This window comes from Drosophila erecta, unplaced genomic scaffold (genome assembly GCF_003286155.1).
Source record: "Drosophila erecta strain 14021-0224.00,06,07 unplaced genomic scaffold, DereRS2 tig00000000-arrow-pilon, whole genome shotgun sequence".
In the NCBI taxonomy this organism is placed as follows: Eukaryota; Metazoa; Arthropoda; class Insecta; order Diptera; family Drosophilidae; genus Drosophila; species Drosophila erecta.
Genome location: NW_020825194.1, coordinates 27,425,014 through 27,441,020, shown reverse-complemented (window position 1 = coordinate 27,441,020; position 16,007 = coordinate 27,425,014).

Here is a 16,007-nt window from a genome sequence, read left to right as displayed (position 1 = left end):
CACTCGTATTTATATTCGTTCTCGTGCAATTTGCAGCCATACAATGTTGGCTGCTTTCCACTCGGTGAGTGCTTTGCGTCACCGATTATGGACGTTCATAATCGCCATTTAAATATTCCACTGACACAAATGTCAGCTGCCATGTAAATGCGGCACAAGAAGTTGGCCAAAATATATATAAAAACTATTTTGTTGTTCACTTAAGCCTTTTTCGAGCCTTCTACCGACCTTGTCGCTTTGCTGATGCATGTCTTTGCCTCCTAATGTCTTTTCAGTGCCCCTGACTGGTCTTTTCCGCCAAGCACTTCTTAGCCAAGATTGCTAATTAGTTGGGGGGCGCCGTTTTGCGCACACCCCCCCACCTGCGTGTTCATTATAATATTTCTCGTGCGTTTCTCTGGTTCCTGTGTTTGGCCGCGCCTAATTAATGATTTTCCAAGCTGCCAAGCTGCCAGGTGCCGCTCCAGAATCGCTGATGCGCATGCAGGGGTTAATTGGGTGTCAGGGCGACGGAGGAGGAAGATCACACAAAATTATAACTCAATGTTTCCAGGTACGCGTTATTCGGGGGCAAGAGACCAGTCTAGTTCAACAAAGTACGGTGCATTGCTCAAGCCAATTAAAATATGTTTTTCACGGTGCATTCACACATCCCGTGGCCAGCGTTCAGTGGTGGTCAGGATGCACGACGTGTGCAATCCAATCGAGTGTGTTGTGCCAACACGTGGCGGCGTCAAATCTGAAATGTGCAGTCAGAAGGCGGGGCGCCCCAATCAGCTCCATATTGTTGCGTTGCACTGGCGCTTCTGTTGTGGCAAGTGCTCCTTTCCACTGCCACGTTGCGTTACACAAGGGCCCAGTTACTCCGAGGGTCAAGAAAGCATTGACTTACGGATGTGAGAGCTTACTAAACAATCACATATGTGACTGCGACTGTAGCATGCACATTTAGGTTTCTTGCCATATTTATTGCAGCCACATCGCGAAGTTCAATCGAACACGTAATATTTCAAAATGCATGACAGTATAATATCACATTATTTCGTCGAACTACAGGGCTCATGTTTAACTCCGCTTATCGTTAATGGTATTTACCTAATCGAAGTGTATAAATCATCATAGGTGGTGCTTTTTTATTTTCCGCCTCTGTACAGTACCACAAAGGGTATCTGCACTTCGCATATCACAACTCGGCGGAGTGATTGCTCCACTCCCAAGTCGTCTGTGCATTTGCATGTGAGCGATTGGGGCTTATGAATATAAATTGTTTGTTAATTAAATACAACAACAATGACGGCCAGCAGGACCAACAATGGGCACACAACTGTGGGATTGTTTGGCTGGCTGGTCGCTTGGTTTGGCTAGACTTTAATACCGGAAATTGATTAAAAGCCCATTTCATTGCCTGCTGTACGCTCATGTGGCAGCAATTGTTGTTGCCACTGTAACTGCTGTTGCAATTGTTGCAACCCCTCCCCGCCGTCGTAATTTGCCGTTTGAAATGATTATGGGGCTACACACTCGGTAACTGCAACTGCCGATTGTGCAGATGTTCATAGTTGCTTCAGAAGAAATATCCATGCACAACATGCAGTTGTTTATCTTATTGGTCCGCAGACTCGCTCCACATGTATTAAAACATTCAAAACTTTAATTGGCAACGAACTTTATGGGCTTAGGGGTGTTGGACCAGCGCAAAAAGTAGGCTGGCTTGTTTAAGCCACGTTTAAGAGCCTAAGCCTGGCTGACATGTTCGATAAGAGTCGGCTGTCCATAGAGTACTACAACATTATAATTCCAAATGGGAAATCCTTAGTTTCTTATTGTTTGAAATTGTGAGTTGATAGAAAGGTGCTGGGAGAAAACGCTTTTATATCTGCCACTTTGCAACTCTGAACTTGCGTATTCCGCTCGGGTGGCTCGGCAAAGTTATCTCATTTGTTTTTATCGGAGGAGGAAGCTCTGCGGGCCAACAGCCCCCGAAAACACATTTATGGCAACGGGCATTATATACGAGTATTTTCCAAAACATTGGCCCAGAATATGGCCCTGTAATGTCCAACTTGAACTTTAATGGGCTGCCCTCCCCAGAAAGGTCCCTTCGCTCCCCCCGCTCTTGCCATAATTTTTCTGCCAATTTCAGCAGCTGGGAAAGTTGGCTGACTGTCGCACTTACACGTATTTACGTTGCGATTTTATTTCCTGTAATTTTACGATATTACTTACTTTTATGCAGCTCACAGCAGATCATCGGGGAACGGGGCCATATATATGTGTCGGGGAGGTCGGCGTGGACGTTTAGCTTTCATTTTGAATTTTATGCCGTTTTTATTGCTTGTTGTGCACCATGTTGCTGTCGTCGTAGCCGCTTTGCCATTGCTGTTGATGTTGCTGATGGCAGCCGCATTATTGGTTTTTGAAACTCGAGCCGGGACAGAAATTAAAATAAAATGCGAAGGGGAGTGGCGTCCGCAGCGGAGTATCAGATGCGGAGGATGGCCAGGACAAGGGAGTACGGCCAGATCCACGGAGAGCCACTCAAAAACCCAGACACGGCAGCCACTCGTTTCCAAATTCCCCACAGCAACAAAAGTCGATTGGGGTATTGGAATTGGAATTGGAATTCGACGGCGGCTCATATTTGCCCGTGTGCGCCTTTGTGGCATTACGTATTATTTTTACAGTTGCTGCCTTATTTACTTCTAGCATTTGTTATTATTTCATTTAAATATTTATGCAGCGTGTCTGGCGTGACTATGGCGCATTATAATTACCGCAACAACGGGCCGATAAGCGGCGAACAGCCCGTATACTTGATATTAGCTTGGTCTCGTTTTCGAGGTTTCGTTGTAATCCAAATGTTCGGCTGGCTGCCCGCCGCATTATATGGCTAATGGCTACGTGCTGCTATGGGTCCGACCTCGTTAAGTGGCTTGTGCTGCGATCCGCCAATCCACCGATCCGCCGATCCGCCGATCCGCCGATCCGCCGATCCACTGATCCACAACCCACCATGGCTGCAGCTACATCTGTAACCATGGCGAACCCATGTGGGCCGGCGCTGCAAGCATTAGCATTACGCCGCATTGTCTTTCATCGGCGCGGTGTCCCAATCCCAGTGCAATTGGCCAATTATCGGGCATTTCGTGCTGCAATTGATCCCAGACTTTCGCAGCCATCCCGGGTGCTTTTTAGGTTGCGCCTAAAACTGATGTAAATTTCTGATTAAAATGTGTGCAACTCATATGGGGTAATCAATAAGGCAACCGCGATGTGCAGTCATTTTCTCTCTAAATGGACTCACTGTGCTGCAAGGAATTTTGAGCTGCCAAAAAATAGATGTTTAAGGCCGTAACTTGGAAGTTTGCTTTTTATTTCTATCTTAATGGTGGCTTGCAACATAAGCACGGAAGACTGAAATAAAAAACTTAAGCAGAAATACTTAAATTTATATTCTTAGTCTGCTGAAAAACTGTTGCGATTTGAGGTCAGCAAGCCTATTACTTAAAGATGCATAATAATGTAGACCAAGGCATACCTACAAGACAATCTGGCTTGATTTGCTCGAAGCATTATTGGTTATAGCCTCTTTCGCCGGCTTTAAGCTTTCCTCGTACCAAGCACAATACATAGTTGTGTGCAATTAAATCGAATTGACGTTGCACCCTCGTTGAAAAGGAGATCTGTGGAAACGGCAACCTGGTAGATACTCTAGGCACTTACAAGCCCTCCGATCCCCGAACCGCAACACCGGACGTGGAATGTCTGCAATTAAATACACATCGAGACCTTTGTGAGCCGATAATCATCTGGATGTCTGCCGTGCCACATGCGTTGTTTGTTAATGTCTGCGCCATTATTTGATTTATATTTTCCATATAAACACTCGGCTGCTTGTGCTCCTGCTGCTGCTGCTGCTGCCACTGCCGCTTATTGATGTTTGTCCAACTCGCCATCATTCAAAGACCAAACCAGTTGGTCACTCGACCATTTCCAGCTTACTCAGCCAAGTGGGCAGTGGGCGGTGGGACAGGCACTCGTCAGTGGCCATCGATCAGGCGATGGTAAATGTTTTTCCAATTTATTTCCATGCTTTACTTGGCCGACGAGCAGCGCTAACTTGGCCGGCCAGAGACTTGGCTGTTAGTTTCAGTTCGAGCCCAGTTTTTGTGCAATTAAATTGAGCTATTTGCGTTTTGTCTGGTCAAAGTTCTTGCCTATCTCTCTCTCTCTCTCTGTCTCTTGACGGACTATTTACACGCAGAGAAATAATGCACAATTAGTTTTGGGGCTAAAGTAGCATGCTACATACATTGCATTGCAGCTATTGATGCAGTATATTTATTAGTTTAAGATAGAGTTTAATTTTGGTTGGATATACCTAGGTATGCAACTATTTTTTGGAGCAATAGGAACTACCACTAAGCAATCTGTAATTTGCGAACAATATCTGAGCGTTGCAGGTGCACCTTGGTTCAAGTGTACCCAGCAGTCCATGGAGTCTGTCCGCGTGCTGTTTCTGCTTTAAATTGAATTGGCCTTTGTGCGGACACTCGGGCACTCATGTATGGCATACATGTGCCCATTCCCATTCCCCATTCCCCATCGTCCATTCGTCCACACAATAAAATCCAAACAGAGCGACGCTCATTGAATAAATAATCGAATAAAATATGCTGCTGCTGTGCGACTTCTTCGCATTGCTGCTCTCTTTTTTGTTGCAAATATCCAATTTCCAATTTCAAATTCCAATTATATTGCTCTACGCTTTTTATTATTATTATTGCTGTTGTAGTTGCTGTTGCTGTTGCCATTGCTGCTGTCGCTGGCAAGAGCAATGAAAAATCAATATTGACATGAATGTTGACTGGAGCCGGAGGAATCTGAATTCTGCCACTCACACAGTCGCCCACTTAGGCGAACAGCTCAATGAGGACATGGCTGCCAAGACGGAAGGTGGAGGAGGAAGTGGAAGTGGCAGCCACGACAAAGTTACAGCCATGTCTTGGCTCTTGGCAAACAAGCCCATGTCGTCATCCTGGGAGTGGCCACAAGAAGTTTCCCCGAACGCACACTTCCTTCCATTTTCCATGTGCAGTCCTTTGAGCGAGTCCTGCAACTGCAGCTGCTACTAACATCCCGGGGAGGAAAAGTTCCGCAGCTGGATACTTGGTGTCTTGGCTGGTCAGGATATTTCCAGACAACTTAATTTATGCGAACTTGAGTTTGCTATTAGCTTGAAAGCCTACAAAACGGGCAAAATCCACGGATAATATCAGCTTTGAAGTTCCATTCCGATAAGAGAATTATTACGTACACAGAAAATCCCAAAACACCGTGCTCTACACCAACTATTTGGTAATCAACAACACTGTGTTGGTGCTCAAAAAATAGGTTCAAAGGGATCTTATTTTCTTCAGTTTGTTTCAAATGAGCTGCTATACAGCAGAAGTACTTGTGTCTATGACTGTTTTTCTTTTAATGAATAGCTTAGCATAATGTACCAGATAAACCTTAATATAATCTCTTTTCTAAGTTTGTGTGCCTAGAGCTCCTCAATAGCTGACAGTCTGGTTAAGGAATCGTTTTCGAAATTTGGCGATTTGAATTCAACATTTCCCAATTGACTTTTCAAGCGTTGAGTGTCAGTCAGAGAGTTGCTATAAGAAACATTTCTTGTACAAATCAATTGTTCTATAATAACTGAAGCCAAACAAAATTGAAAACCTACTTCTGTGCAGCACACAACTTATAAAGGATATAAACAAGCCCGGTGCTTTCTGTGACACCCGTGATATATAATTTTTGTGGTATAGTATAGCATGGTATACGAATGAAATTAAATTTTTAATGTATTCACGCTTAGCTACAGCAAAAAAGAATGGAGTTCCATATAATCCGACATATATTTCATTTATAAGTTTATTTTTAAATTTAATTTATATTTAATAATTTTAGTTTGCGCACTCTCAGGATATAATCAACTATTATCTACAAGACATTGCGCATACGCCCTGTTCACAAGTAGCTAATTGCTGCCATGTGGCAGAGCCCAAATGGTCACATCCGCTGCACAGTGCTCCCTTCCGCTGCAGTCGCCCTGCTCTGCGATCAATCGAAAATATTTTTCAGAATTTGTTTTTTCCCTTCCACTCGAGCTTAGTCAAGCCGGAAATGTTGCTCGTCCACAGCAGGCGGTGGCAAATAAATTGCTTAATTACAAGTACGGGGGGCAGCATCGCAGCCGAGTTGCAAGGAAGTTGTCCCCAGAACTTCCCAGGCGCTGTGAGAGAAAAATATGCGCCAGCGACTGTCATGCAAATTAGCAAGAAAAATTGCATGCCAAATGCTGTTTGGTTGTTTGTGCAGTCGCAGCCAAGTCAAATGTCTATAATTTAAGCAGAAAACAAGCGACAGATACATGCAGCAGCGCAACTGCAACTGCAACTGCAGGCAAATCTCTTGCAGTTTCTTTCCTTTGCTGCAGTTGCGAAATTTATACGCGCGGCTGCCGCAGCAAAAAACAAAAGTAAAATAAAGTTAAAAGGAGAAAAACATTACTGGCTGTTGCTGGCTAATTTGCCGCGGCGGGCAATGGAAATTGTTGATGTGCAAAAATGTTGCTGCGCCGCTTTGTTGTTGTTGCGTTGTTGCGTTGTTGTTGTCGTGTAAATGCCATAAATTAGTTTGTGTCAACAGACATAGCGGAGCGGAATTAAAAATTGCATTTTACTTATATGTGCACTTCTTATTTTATTTCAATGCTTTCGGCTTTTTCTCCTTTTTCTGCCATGTTCACTTCAATGGCACCTTTCCCCCCGGTTCAATTGAATTTATCACGTTGGCTTGGTCTTGCCCACGGGTTTTGGATTAGATTTGACTTTTGCCGTATAGTTTGGCCGGTTTTTGCAGCTTGCATATTTGGCATTGGCGCACACTAAATTATCGGCCATATATTTCGCCGCTTTTGGCCGCACAAACTGTGAAGGTCGTGTGGGTGTTTCCGCGCGGGGTGGGGCAATTGGATATGCACTACGGCCAAAATCAATGGACCAACACACACACACACACACCCAGTTGTGGGGGCCAGAGATTGGAAATTTTGATAAATGCCGTTTGAAAATATTTTGTGATACAATAATTCGGTAGGACAATAAAACCAAATTGAATTATATAAGCCCGATGCTTATAGAAGTCGCTGCTGCCTCCGGCCGGAATTTCAATGGCCACTTCAATGGTTGCCTGACATGGCCAGAACGAATCTCTTTGGCCTGTTATGCATGTTATGTATCATGCGCAGTTTCAAAATCAGCTTAAGAACGCAATCGAATTATTTATACATCTGTGTGAGCTGTATCCCACATTTTAAATGGATTCCCGCAGTAATAATTTGTTATATCATTTGTGCTTTTCGACTTAAGTCACGATTTTTAGATATAGATATTAATTAAAATGTGCTAAATGGTTCTGCACTCTGGAAGTTTGCCTATAAGTGGAATTGTGGTGTTCTCCATTCTTCACTGTCTGGCAAGTTGACAATTTGTCAAGATTTCCGTAGCGTCATGGACGTCATCCGTAGCTTTTCTGCTCAGCTCCTTCGAGCGCATCGCATTCACTCGAAGGTCCGCTTATGTACGAATATGTTCGAATATATATCTCAGTCGCCTTTGCGAGGGCGCCGGCAATTGAACAAATTGCCAAGCGTAGAGCATCCCACGCGCTGCGAGCTAGGGCTCATAAATAAAACGCCAGAAATCCTAATTGTAAAAGTTTTCATTTTTATGACAAAATTATACCAATATATTACGGGCGGAGATTCATCGTAGACGCGACCCACCACCCACCACCCACCACCCACACAGCTCTTTGGTAGCTCGTTAGGCCAATAAAAACGACGGAAAGAAAAATGAAATGAAATCAATGGCAGGGCAATTCCCAAACAGCAGCGACACAAAGTGCTGCGAGGAATTTTGAGCACAATGAAAACCTAGAGGAGCAGAGGAAGTCCCGCAATTCACGAACAACAATGGCAAATAAATTAAATTAGTCACAAGCATATTTCAAAATTGTACATACACAAGAACAGGCTCATCCACGATCTACGTGTACATAAATCGTGCCCTCTCTTTTCGACGGGGCCAAGGATGCAGGCCAGCAAATAAAACCAGGAGAACTCGGAGTGGGAGACGTTTTTATATATCATTTTATGTATGCCGTGGGCGAGTGTTACATAAAGCTCGTTTATGGCCAAAAGGGTTGGGTCCGAAAATGTTACGATGCCCTGCTTGCCAGAGCTGCAACTAACTATCTATACGTACGAGTATATCTGTCTATATAGCAGGCAGCCTGAAGTTCAGTCAAATTGCCTCGCCAAACGAGGGGCATGCACATAAAAGCAGCTTTTCTTATTCCCGTTTTCTTTTATTTTCAGGTCGCGCCTTTAAAGGAGTCCTACACAGCTACACAGCGACCAACTTATACAGATACTAATGCAGATACGGATACAGGCACAACCTCACGGATACTTATAGAGCACCCACACATGCAGACGCTCAACTGAACCTAACGACATAATAAAACCGGCATTTTTATGCATGTCTGAGTAACTTCATGAGCCAGACCAGACCGTCAGCCCCCGCCCACCTACCTTCCGACCCCACCAACCCACCACCCACCGCCCACCGCCACGCCTTGCCGGAGTTTTCCTGCTTTTCACTTCCAGCGCAGACAGTCGGCGTTTCGGTTTCAGGTTCACTGGAAGCCAGCGACGGCTCCCGTGGGTTCACCCCTCCCCGCAGAAGTCTCGCCAGTGCCGTAGGGAGCGATTCTGCGCACTTTCACACCGCTTTTCCCGATTTTCTCTCGGCTCTCCGCTGAATGGCCAGCGCCTGCGCAGCAGAAAGGCGTGTCACAGGAGCAGCCGGAAAACAAAGGAAGCCGCTGCAGCAACAGCAACAATCGCCGCATTTTGGGAAGGTCGTTTCGATGGCCAACAGTTGTAAAGCGGCCCAAGCCGCTCAGCTGGACGGGCGAGCCGAGAGAGACGGGGCTAGTTCGGCGAAAGAGACGGCAGCTCGCCCGCAGAAGAGGGTCACACATTTATGCAACGAGGCGTCGACCGGCATGTAATTAACTTAAGCCGAGCCATCCCGATGACATCGGTGGGATTGGGAGTGGGAGTGGGAGTGGGAGTGGGAATGGGTGTGGGTGTGGGTGGCATGGGGTGGGCTGTGGATAGTTTGAAGCTCGTTATGCGCATACCGAGACTCCGGCTGAAACACCCAGACAAAGACGAGGAGCCGGCGAGTCTGGGTGGTAGTACGAGTACGTATGTACGCTGGATTCGGCACAAGTGTGCTATGTGCAGCTCGAGGTCGTTTGCCGGCACTTGCTCAAACAAATGGGGCAGAGCACCCACCAAGGTATATACCCATAGGTATGGGGAACTGTCGGGGCCTACGTGGAATTCAAAAGGCAGGGGGGAGCATGGAGGCTGGAATCATGAAAGTATGTGCTCCACTAAGGTTAATTCTAAATTCCTGCGCACACAGCTCATTAACTTAGCTATCGGCTTGCTCAAACTGAAGTGTCACTTTTAGCCTCATGGCCTTACGAACTATTCGAGCTTATGTATATAGGATTTTAAATCAGCATGCGTGCCCCCTCCGTAATAATGGCTTACTGTGGAATGTATTATTTTAGCCACATTTGTGTGAGTTTCCGCAAGGAATACAAAAGTGCCAGGCACATTTTCACCTTGTTGCCGCTGCTGTAGCTGCTTTATTGTTGTAGAATATGCTGCATGGATGATTGTGCTGCCACAAGGCAGGAGTATGAAACACTTGGTACAACAATGCTGGCCAGGAACCAAGGGCCGGGAAGTTTTCTTGGCCCTGGGCACTGCCTTCCTCTTATTCATCGCCATCGCCATCGCCATGTGTGTGTACATACATAGCTCCGGAAACTTTGCAAGCCTTTTTCGACACGGCCAAAGTGACGGAGTCACGAGCGCATGAATATTTTACGGCAATGATGACGAAACTAAGGAGGAATTCCATTAGCCTGCAACATGACGAAATTTAGATATTGAGGCAAATTAATGGGGTTACTTCAATGAAGTAACTCAAACTTAAAACAATGGTTGTTCGTCTGAAAGTTCTGCTAAAAATTTAAGCAGTTAAACAGCAGAAAACAGCGGGCCAGTTAGAAAGTGTATGTATATAGTATATATATATAGTATATAGCATATAGTATGTACTATATACATAAATCAAAGTAAATGCAGAATGATTTTATGTTTAATTGTTATTAAAGAATATATTAGTCGCTTACAAAATAATCAATTTTACAATAAAATCAAGACAGGTAAAATACTGGCCCAATCACTTTAACTTCTTGCAGATCTTGAATTAGATAATCTCAATTTATTCGCCTAAAATTATTAGTCTCATTCGATCCCTTAAAGCAGCAGGTCGTGAGCACCTTCCCGCTAAACAAGCCCTTAGGAAAGCTTTTACCTGGGCAAAACTTTACCTGCTGACTACTTTGAATCATCTATCAGAATTCGAATCAATCAAACGCTCCTCCACATGGCATAGCCAACTCCACCAACCGAGGTTCAGCCACACCTCTGCGATAAAGGCACACATCTTTCTCCCCTCGATTGTGGCATTTGGAGGGCCTTAATTGAAAATTTGTGTCATGAAAAATACTCGTAAACCACGTTTCTAAGAAGTAGCTCAGACAATCGAATGTATTGTGTGTGCACAATATAAATTTCACATAACAATTGTACAATATGCATAACAATGACGAGTTCCAGTTTCAATACACCGAGCCTCATCAAAGTCTGGGCACAACAAAGAACACAAGTGTTCCGGTTGAGACCAACTCGACAGAAGCCCAACTGAAACAGACTCAGCCGAACTGAACTCAAAAACCGGGCTGGGATTATGGCTATGGATGGACAACTATTGTCTGGCCAGGCACGAAAATAGTTCAGCATGCATAAATCAAAGCATATAAATATTTCTGAGCCCAAGATGAGTTGAGCATTATCGCAGAGGCAGCTTGCACTGAAGAAAAATCCATGGTGGGAAAATGTAACCAGGAACCCCAAACATTCCAGATATATCACTTCCAAAGCGGTTCTTTTGTCTGTGCCGCCGATTGTTCTCCGTGTAGATTGGTGTCCGCGGAGCAATTTTCGAGTACCGAAAGGCACTTCAACCCGTTCTCCGGGTCGAGGACTCGCAGTCCGGCTCAAACGCACACTCGGGCGTATTCGAGTAAGACAAACAATATAAACTTCAAAAACGCTTCGTTGCATATCAAATTAATTACAGAGCGAGGCCCCAAAGGAGGGGTAAGAGCGGGGCATACCCGACCAGCCTGTCTGCCGGTCTGTCAGACAACCCTTGAAGATTGTTTTCTTCTGCCAGCCCGAAAACTTTTTGCACAAAAGCGAGTTAAGCTTTTGTGACTGCACAGGGGGTGGCTATCCGCGGTGAGGGGGTAAGAGGGACAAGGGACAAGGCGACAGCTGACAGCCAACAGCTCATGCACAGTGAAAACTGAAGGCATAATTTATGCCTTCAAAGTGGATTGTTCAAAGAAAACTTGGAACATTTTTCCCCTGAACAACAACATCACCACCAGCCAGAGGAGCCAGAGCACGTCCTGTCCTCATCCTCAACCTACTCTTCATCCACATTCCCATTCTCATTCCCATTCTCGTCCTCGTCCTCGTCCTCGGTACGTTCTTGTCAACATTGAGAACAATAAAGTCGAAAACAAGATGAATAGCCGCTCACGGGGATGTCATCGAATTGGATATGCTCTTTAGGGATTTCCCCTAGATCTTTCGGCGATCCTCAGAGAATGGCAGGAAATCATGTTCTTCGATCGAAGCAGGAATAATTCGAGACAACATCTTAGGTAGGTCACTATGCCCTGGTTTTGAATATTAGAAAAATACGGATGTGACTGGAAAGTTTAATTCTTTAAAGAGTTAATTTTTACTCTTTTATATACATGACCTGAGATCCTGCTGGCTTTCAAATTTAGTATAAAAATAAAATTAGTAAAAGAACATTAGTTATATTTGGAAAGAGCAATACAAGTCAGAGGTATCTTCCAGATACGTGCGCTTTTTGTGTGTTTTTCGGTCATGGCGAAACAAAACAAGAACTAAAAAACGCAACTAAACTGAAAACTGAAACAAAGAGATGTGCGGCGACAGAAGCAAACCCAACCCAGGACGGCAAGGAGCCAAAACCCAAGTAGAGCCGAAACTCATTCATTGCCCAGTTTGGTGTTCATGCCGAATCGTCAGCGAAACCAGAAGATTCTCGGAATGCGCCGGACGGAGAGGGAGCGATTTTGGGCTGGGGCATTGGGACTCGAAGTGAATGGGCTAAGCTCACGCACTGCCACGCCCCCGGCCCCAAAAATGTTATTTTAACTACATTTCGGCTTTTTATGGCGCTGCTCCCCGCGAGCCCGGGCGAATATTGTACATTTATTAATACATAATCATCTTTGTTGTTGAGCAGCGGCAACATGAGAACCGGCCACATGGAGATGGCAGACTGGAGATTGGCCCTCGAAGGTCCCCACGGACAACCCTGTGTTCCCTGTTCTCGCCCATTAAAAAATGAAGCAGTAAAACCGTAATAGATATGAGAGCTCCTATCTCGAGCCTGCGGTCTATTGTCGTCGTTGTTGTACGTGATGCTCGGATCGGGTTCTGGGAAACCCAACCTAGTTGGTAAACTCGAGCTGACCGCCCCAGAATATGTGTTTTTTGTTATTCTCCCCGGCTGCGTTTTTACTTTCGGGCTGTTTTTGTTCGAGCTGTTTGCTTAGTTGTGCAGAAAGGCCGATTACTCGAATAAGTGTAATTTGTTCACGTTGCCTCCGAGTTACTAGAAGAATTGAGTCCCGCTTCCCCGAAATGAGTTGTGTATGTTGCAAGTACGAAATGCCGGGTTTCGTATGAGCCTGCTGATAAACATTTTCTTTCGAATGCATTAATCTGGGAATTAGTTACGGAACGAGCTGACACTACAGATGGAGGCCGGCAATCCTCAGGGGGAGGATCATCTTTTCGAACTTGTCTTGAATATGCAGTAAACATATCTCTGAAACATATCTTTCATAATCGCAGGGTTTTCACAGAATGCACAAACATCTGCCAGCGCAATTCAGGGACCCTCGGAAAGTATTCATTATTGCTAACTTCAATACAGCTTAGAAGCAAATCAACCGCGAGGTCTGTGCAATATATAAACTTTTCCGTTTTGATTTCTAATAGCTTTTTCTCAACACGGTTATGCTATAGAAATAAGTCTTAATAAAAGATTGCACCATTATAATCAATTCAGTAATCAATTCTAAGTGTTTTTGGATATCCAAAACTATTTGACTGCACGCTGTCACCGAATGAAACATTAATACCTCATCCAGTTGTGATGTATTTACTATTAGCTGATTATATTTATGTACATATGTATAGGGAACAAACAGCCTTCATTGCTTTTTATCCCATGTCCTTTTATGTTAATTAGCAATCATGGTGCAATGCAATTCACTTCCGGTAATCTGAGAGCACCTCACAATTAGCCGAAGGTACACCAAACACCGCAGCACATCCGATCCGATCCGATCCCATTAGCCAAAGCTAGGGACGAGACAAGCGTCCAGTTCCTGTCGCCCAAAATTGGCAAGAAAAGCAGTTTAGTGGTCCAAAAAGAAATGCTAATGAGCGGCGAACAAACGAAAACTGCACGTCCATTGTTGAGTGACTAGTAACTAAGGCGAAGACACTGAGAGGAAAAGTACCCAATGTCTTTGCAAACAAGGAAATATTCATTGCAGCAAAGCATTAGTGGTATTTCAAGTATTTTATTCCAGTCCAAGCCATGTCCTAAACGTTTCTTCTTCATTTTTTTCCAGTGTTGCTGACTGCCAACTGAATGCCTGACTGACCGACTGAGTGAATGAGTGAATGAATGAAGGAGAGCACTTCGCTCCATGGAGCGACGCACAATTCAATTGAAACTGTTGCACGGAACGGGATTTCGGGCTTCAAAGTGGGTTTTGGAAGTGGACGTGGAACTGGAGGAACTGCCGGCTTACCTTACCTTTCACATTGATGAACAGCAACAAAGGCTGCGGGGACAAAAGAAAACCGGGCATAGAAAAGCGACTTTCAAAGTTTCCAACGCGACAATGTGAGTGTATTTTATACACATTTTTCTTTCTCTTGCGAAATTAATGAACTATTCAAATGTCAAAGGATCCGAGGGCAAGAAACGCCGAACAGTTGGTGACAACAAAACGGGCCAACAATAAAAATGAGTCCAGCCAAGAGAAAACCATAAAAGATTTTCCCCGCTACCGCTCCCCGTCTGTCAATTTTCCCTCCCCGTGTGAGTGTGCGCTTTTACGAAATTCAAAAAGCAATTTACCAAGGCATCGTGAAAGGCAATACACGAATCTCGGGCATCCGGACAGCGGGCTCTAAGTGCCTGCAAAGGACGAGGAGCAGGTCGAAGCGTCAAAACTCAGACGCGGATGAGGACGAGCTCTCAGGTCTGCCGCGCGTATAGTACGTAAATGAGTCGTCCGTGCTGGGTTTTTATTGTCATTGCTTTTATAGACAATTTTACGAGCTAACGAAAGTGGAGAGGCTCCGTTTCGATGCCGGCATATTTGGCGTTTTACGATACCGCCGCCTGCCAGCGTGCATCGGGAGAACTGTAAATCACACTTGCCCACGGACACACGGACACGCGGACCACGGACCACGGACCAACGGACAGATATACGGACAACGGACAACGGACAGCAATCGCGTTGCCCCACATTGGGGCAGAGCCCCGATAAAACGTGGCGCACGAGATGTGTCTGGTAAATTGTTTTTAGTTTCCGACGCGTCTGCAAATGAGCCATTGTTGAAAGGACGGGTGGGGGAAGGTCGTTGGCCCGCGAGTAAGGGGCTTAAATGTTGCTACTTACGCGGGCGTGTGTTTGCGAACTCATTCGCGCCCGATGTTGCATTACGAAACGGTCCCATGCATGTGCAATCCACACACACACCGACTTCTGGGATGGAGGTGCCAAATGGATAGGCTGTGGAGGGAGGGTGGGTGTTTTGCTGCAAGATGTGGTGTGAACTTATTGCGAATGGCCATTCATCGCAGCAGTAGAGTTTGAAGCGCTTAAGAGCTTCGTATTCAGTAATTTACAGTGTCCAAAGCTCCTCATTTGCGAATTTCAGAGAGCGGTGAGGAAGGAACTGATATTCTTCAAGATTGCTGAAGAACTGATGTAGTAATGGAACCGCAATTCCTACAGGCACATTCGAAATCGAGTAAAACGTTAGCTCTACCTAAGTTGGAATTTGTTCATTCTGGGACAATTATAATTATCGAATCACTGTTGTAACAAGTGATAATTTATTTAGCTCTTTAGTGGTAATCAAAAATCATACTCTGTATGTTCGGTAACGGTTCCTTCTTCTGAGTAGCGGGTATCTGATAGTCGGGAAACTCGACTATAGCGTTCTTGCTTTTAACTGGCATTCTGATCATATTACTTGAAATTGGTTAGCTGATGAAATTGACTTCGATAGATGATTGCCGGACTTAAGGTGCTACAACACTCAGCTGCAAAAGTACCCTGTCTGTACTGCATCCTGTATGGTAACGCACGCCCAATTACCCCTTACATATTGGCGATTTGCGAGGCTCGGGAGTGAGTTTAATATGTTTTGCGGGAGTCTTTTAATTGTGTCGTATGCATTTTGAATGTAATTTACCCATTTCTAATTGAAATGCACATCGGGCGGGGAGTCAGTATCTTCTGCGTTATCAACAACTTTCAACCTCATCAAGCGACTGGCACTTTGGAAATTAATTTCTGACTCCGACTCACGCCACTTGCACCCTCTGGATCTCCTTTCATCTGGCTCTTGAAGACACTCGACACGTTGGCGAAATAAA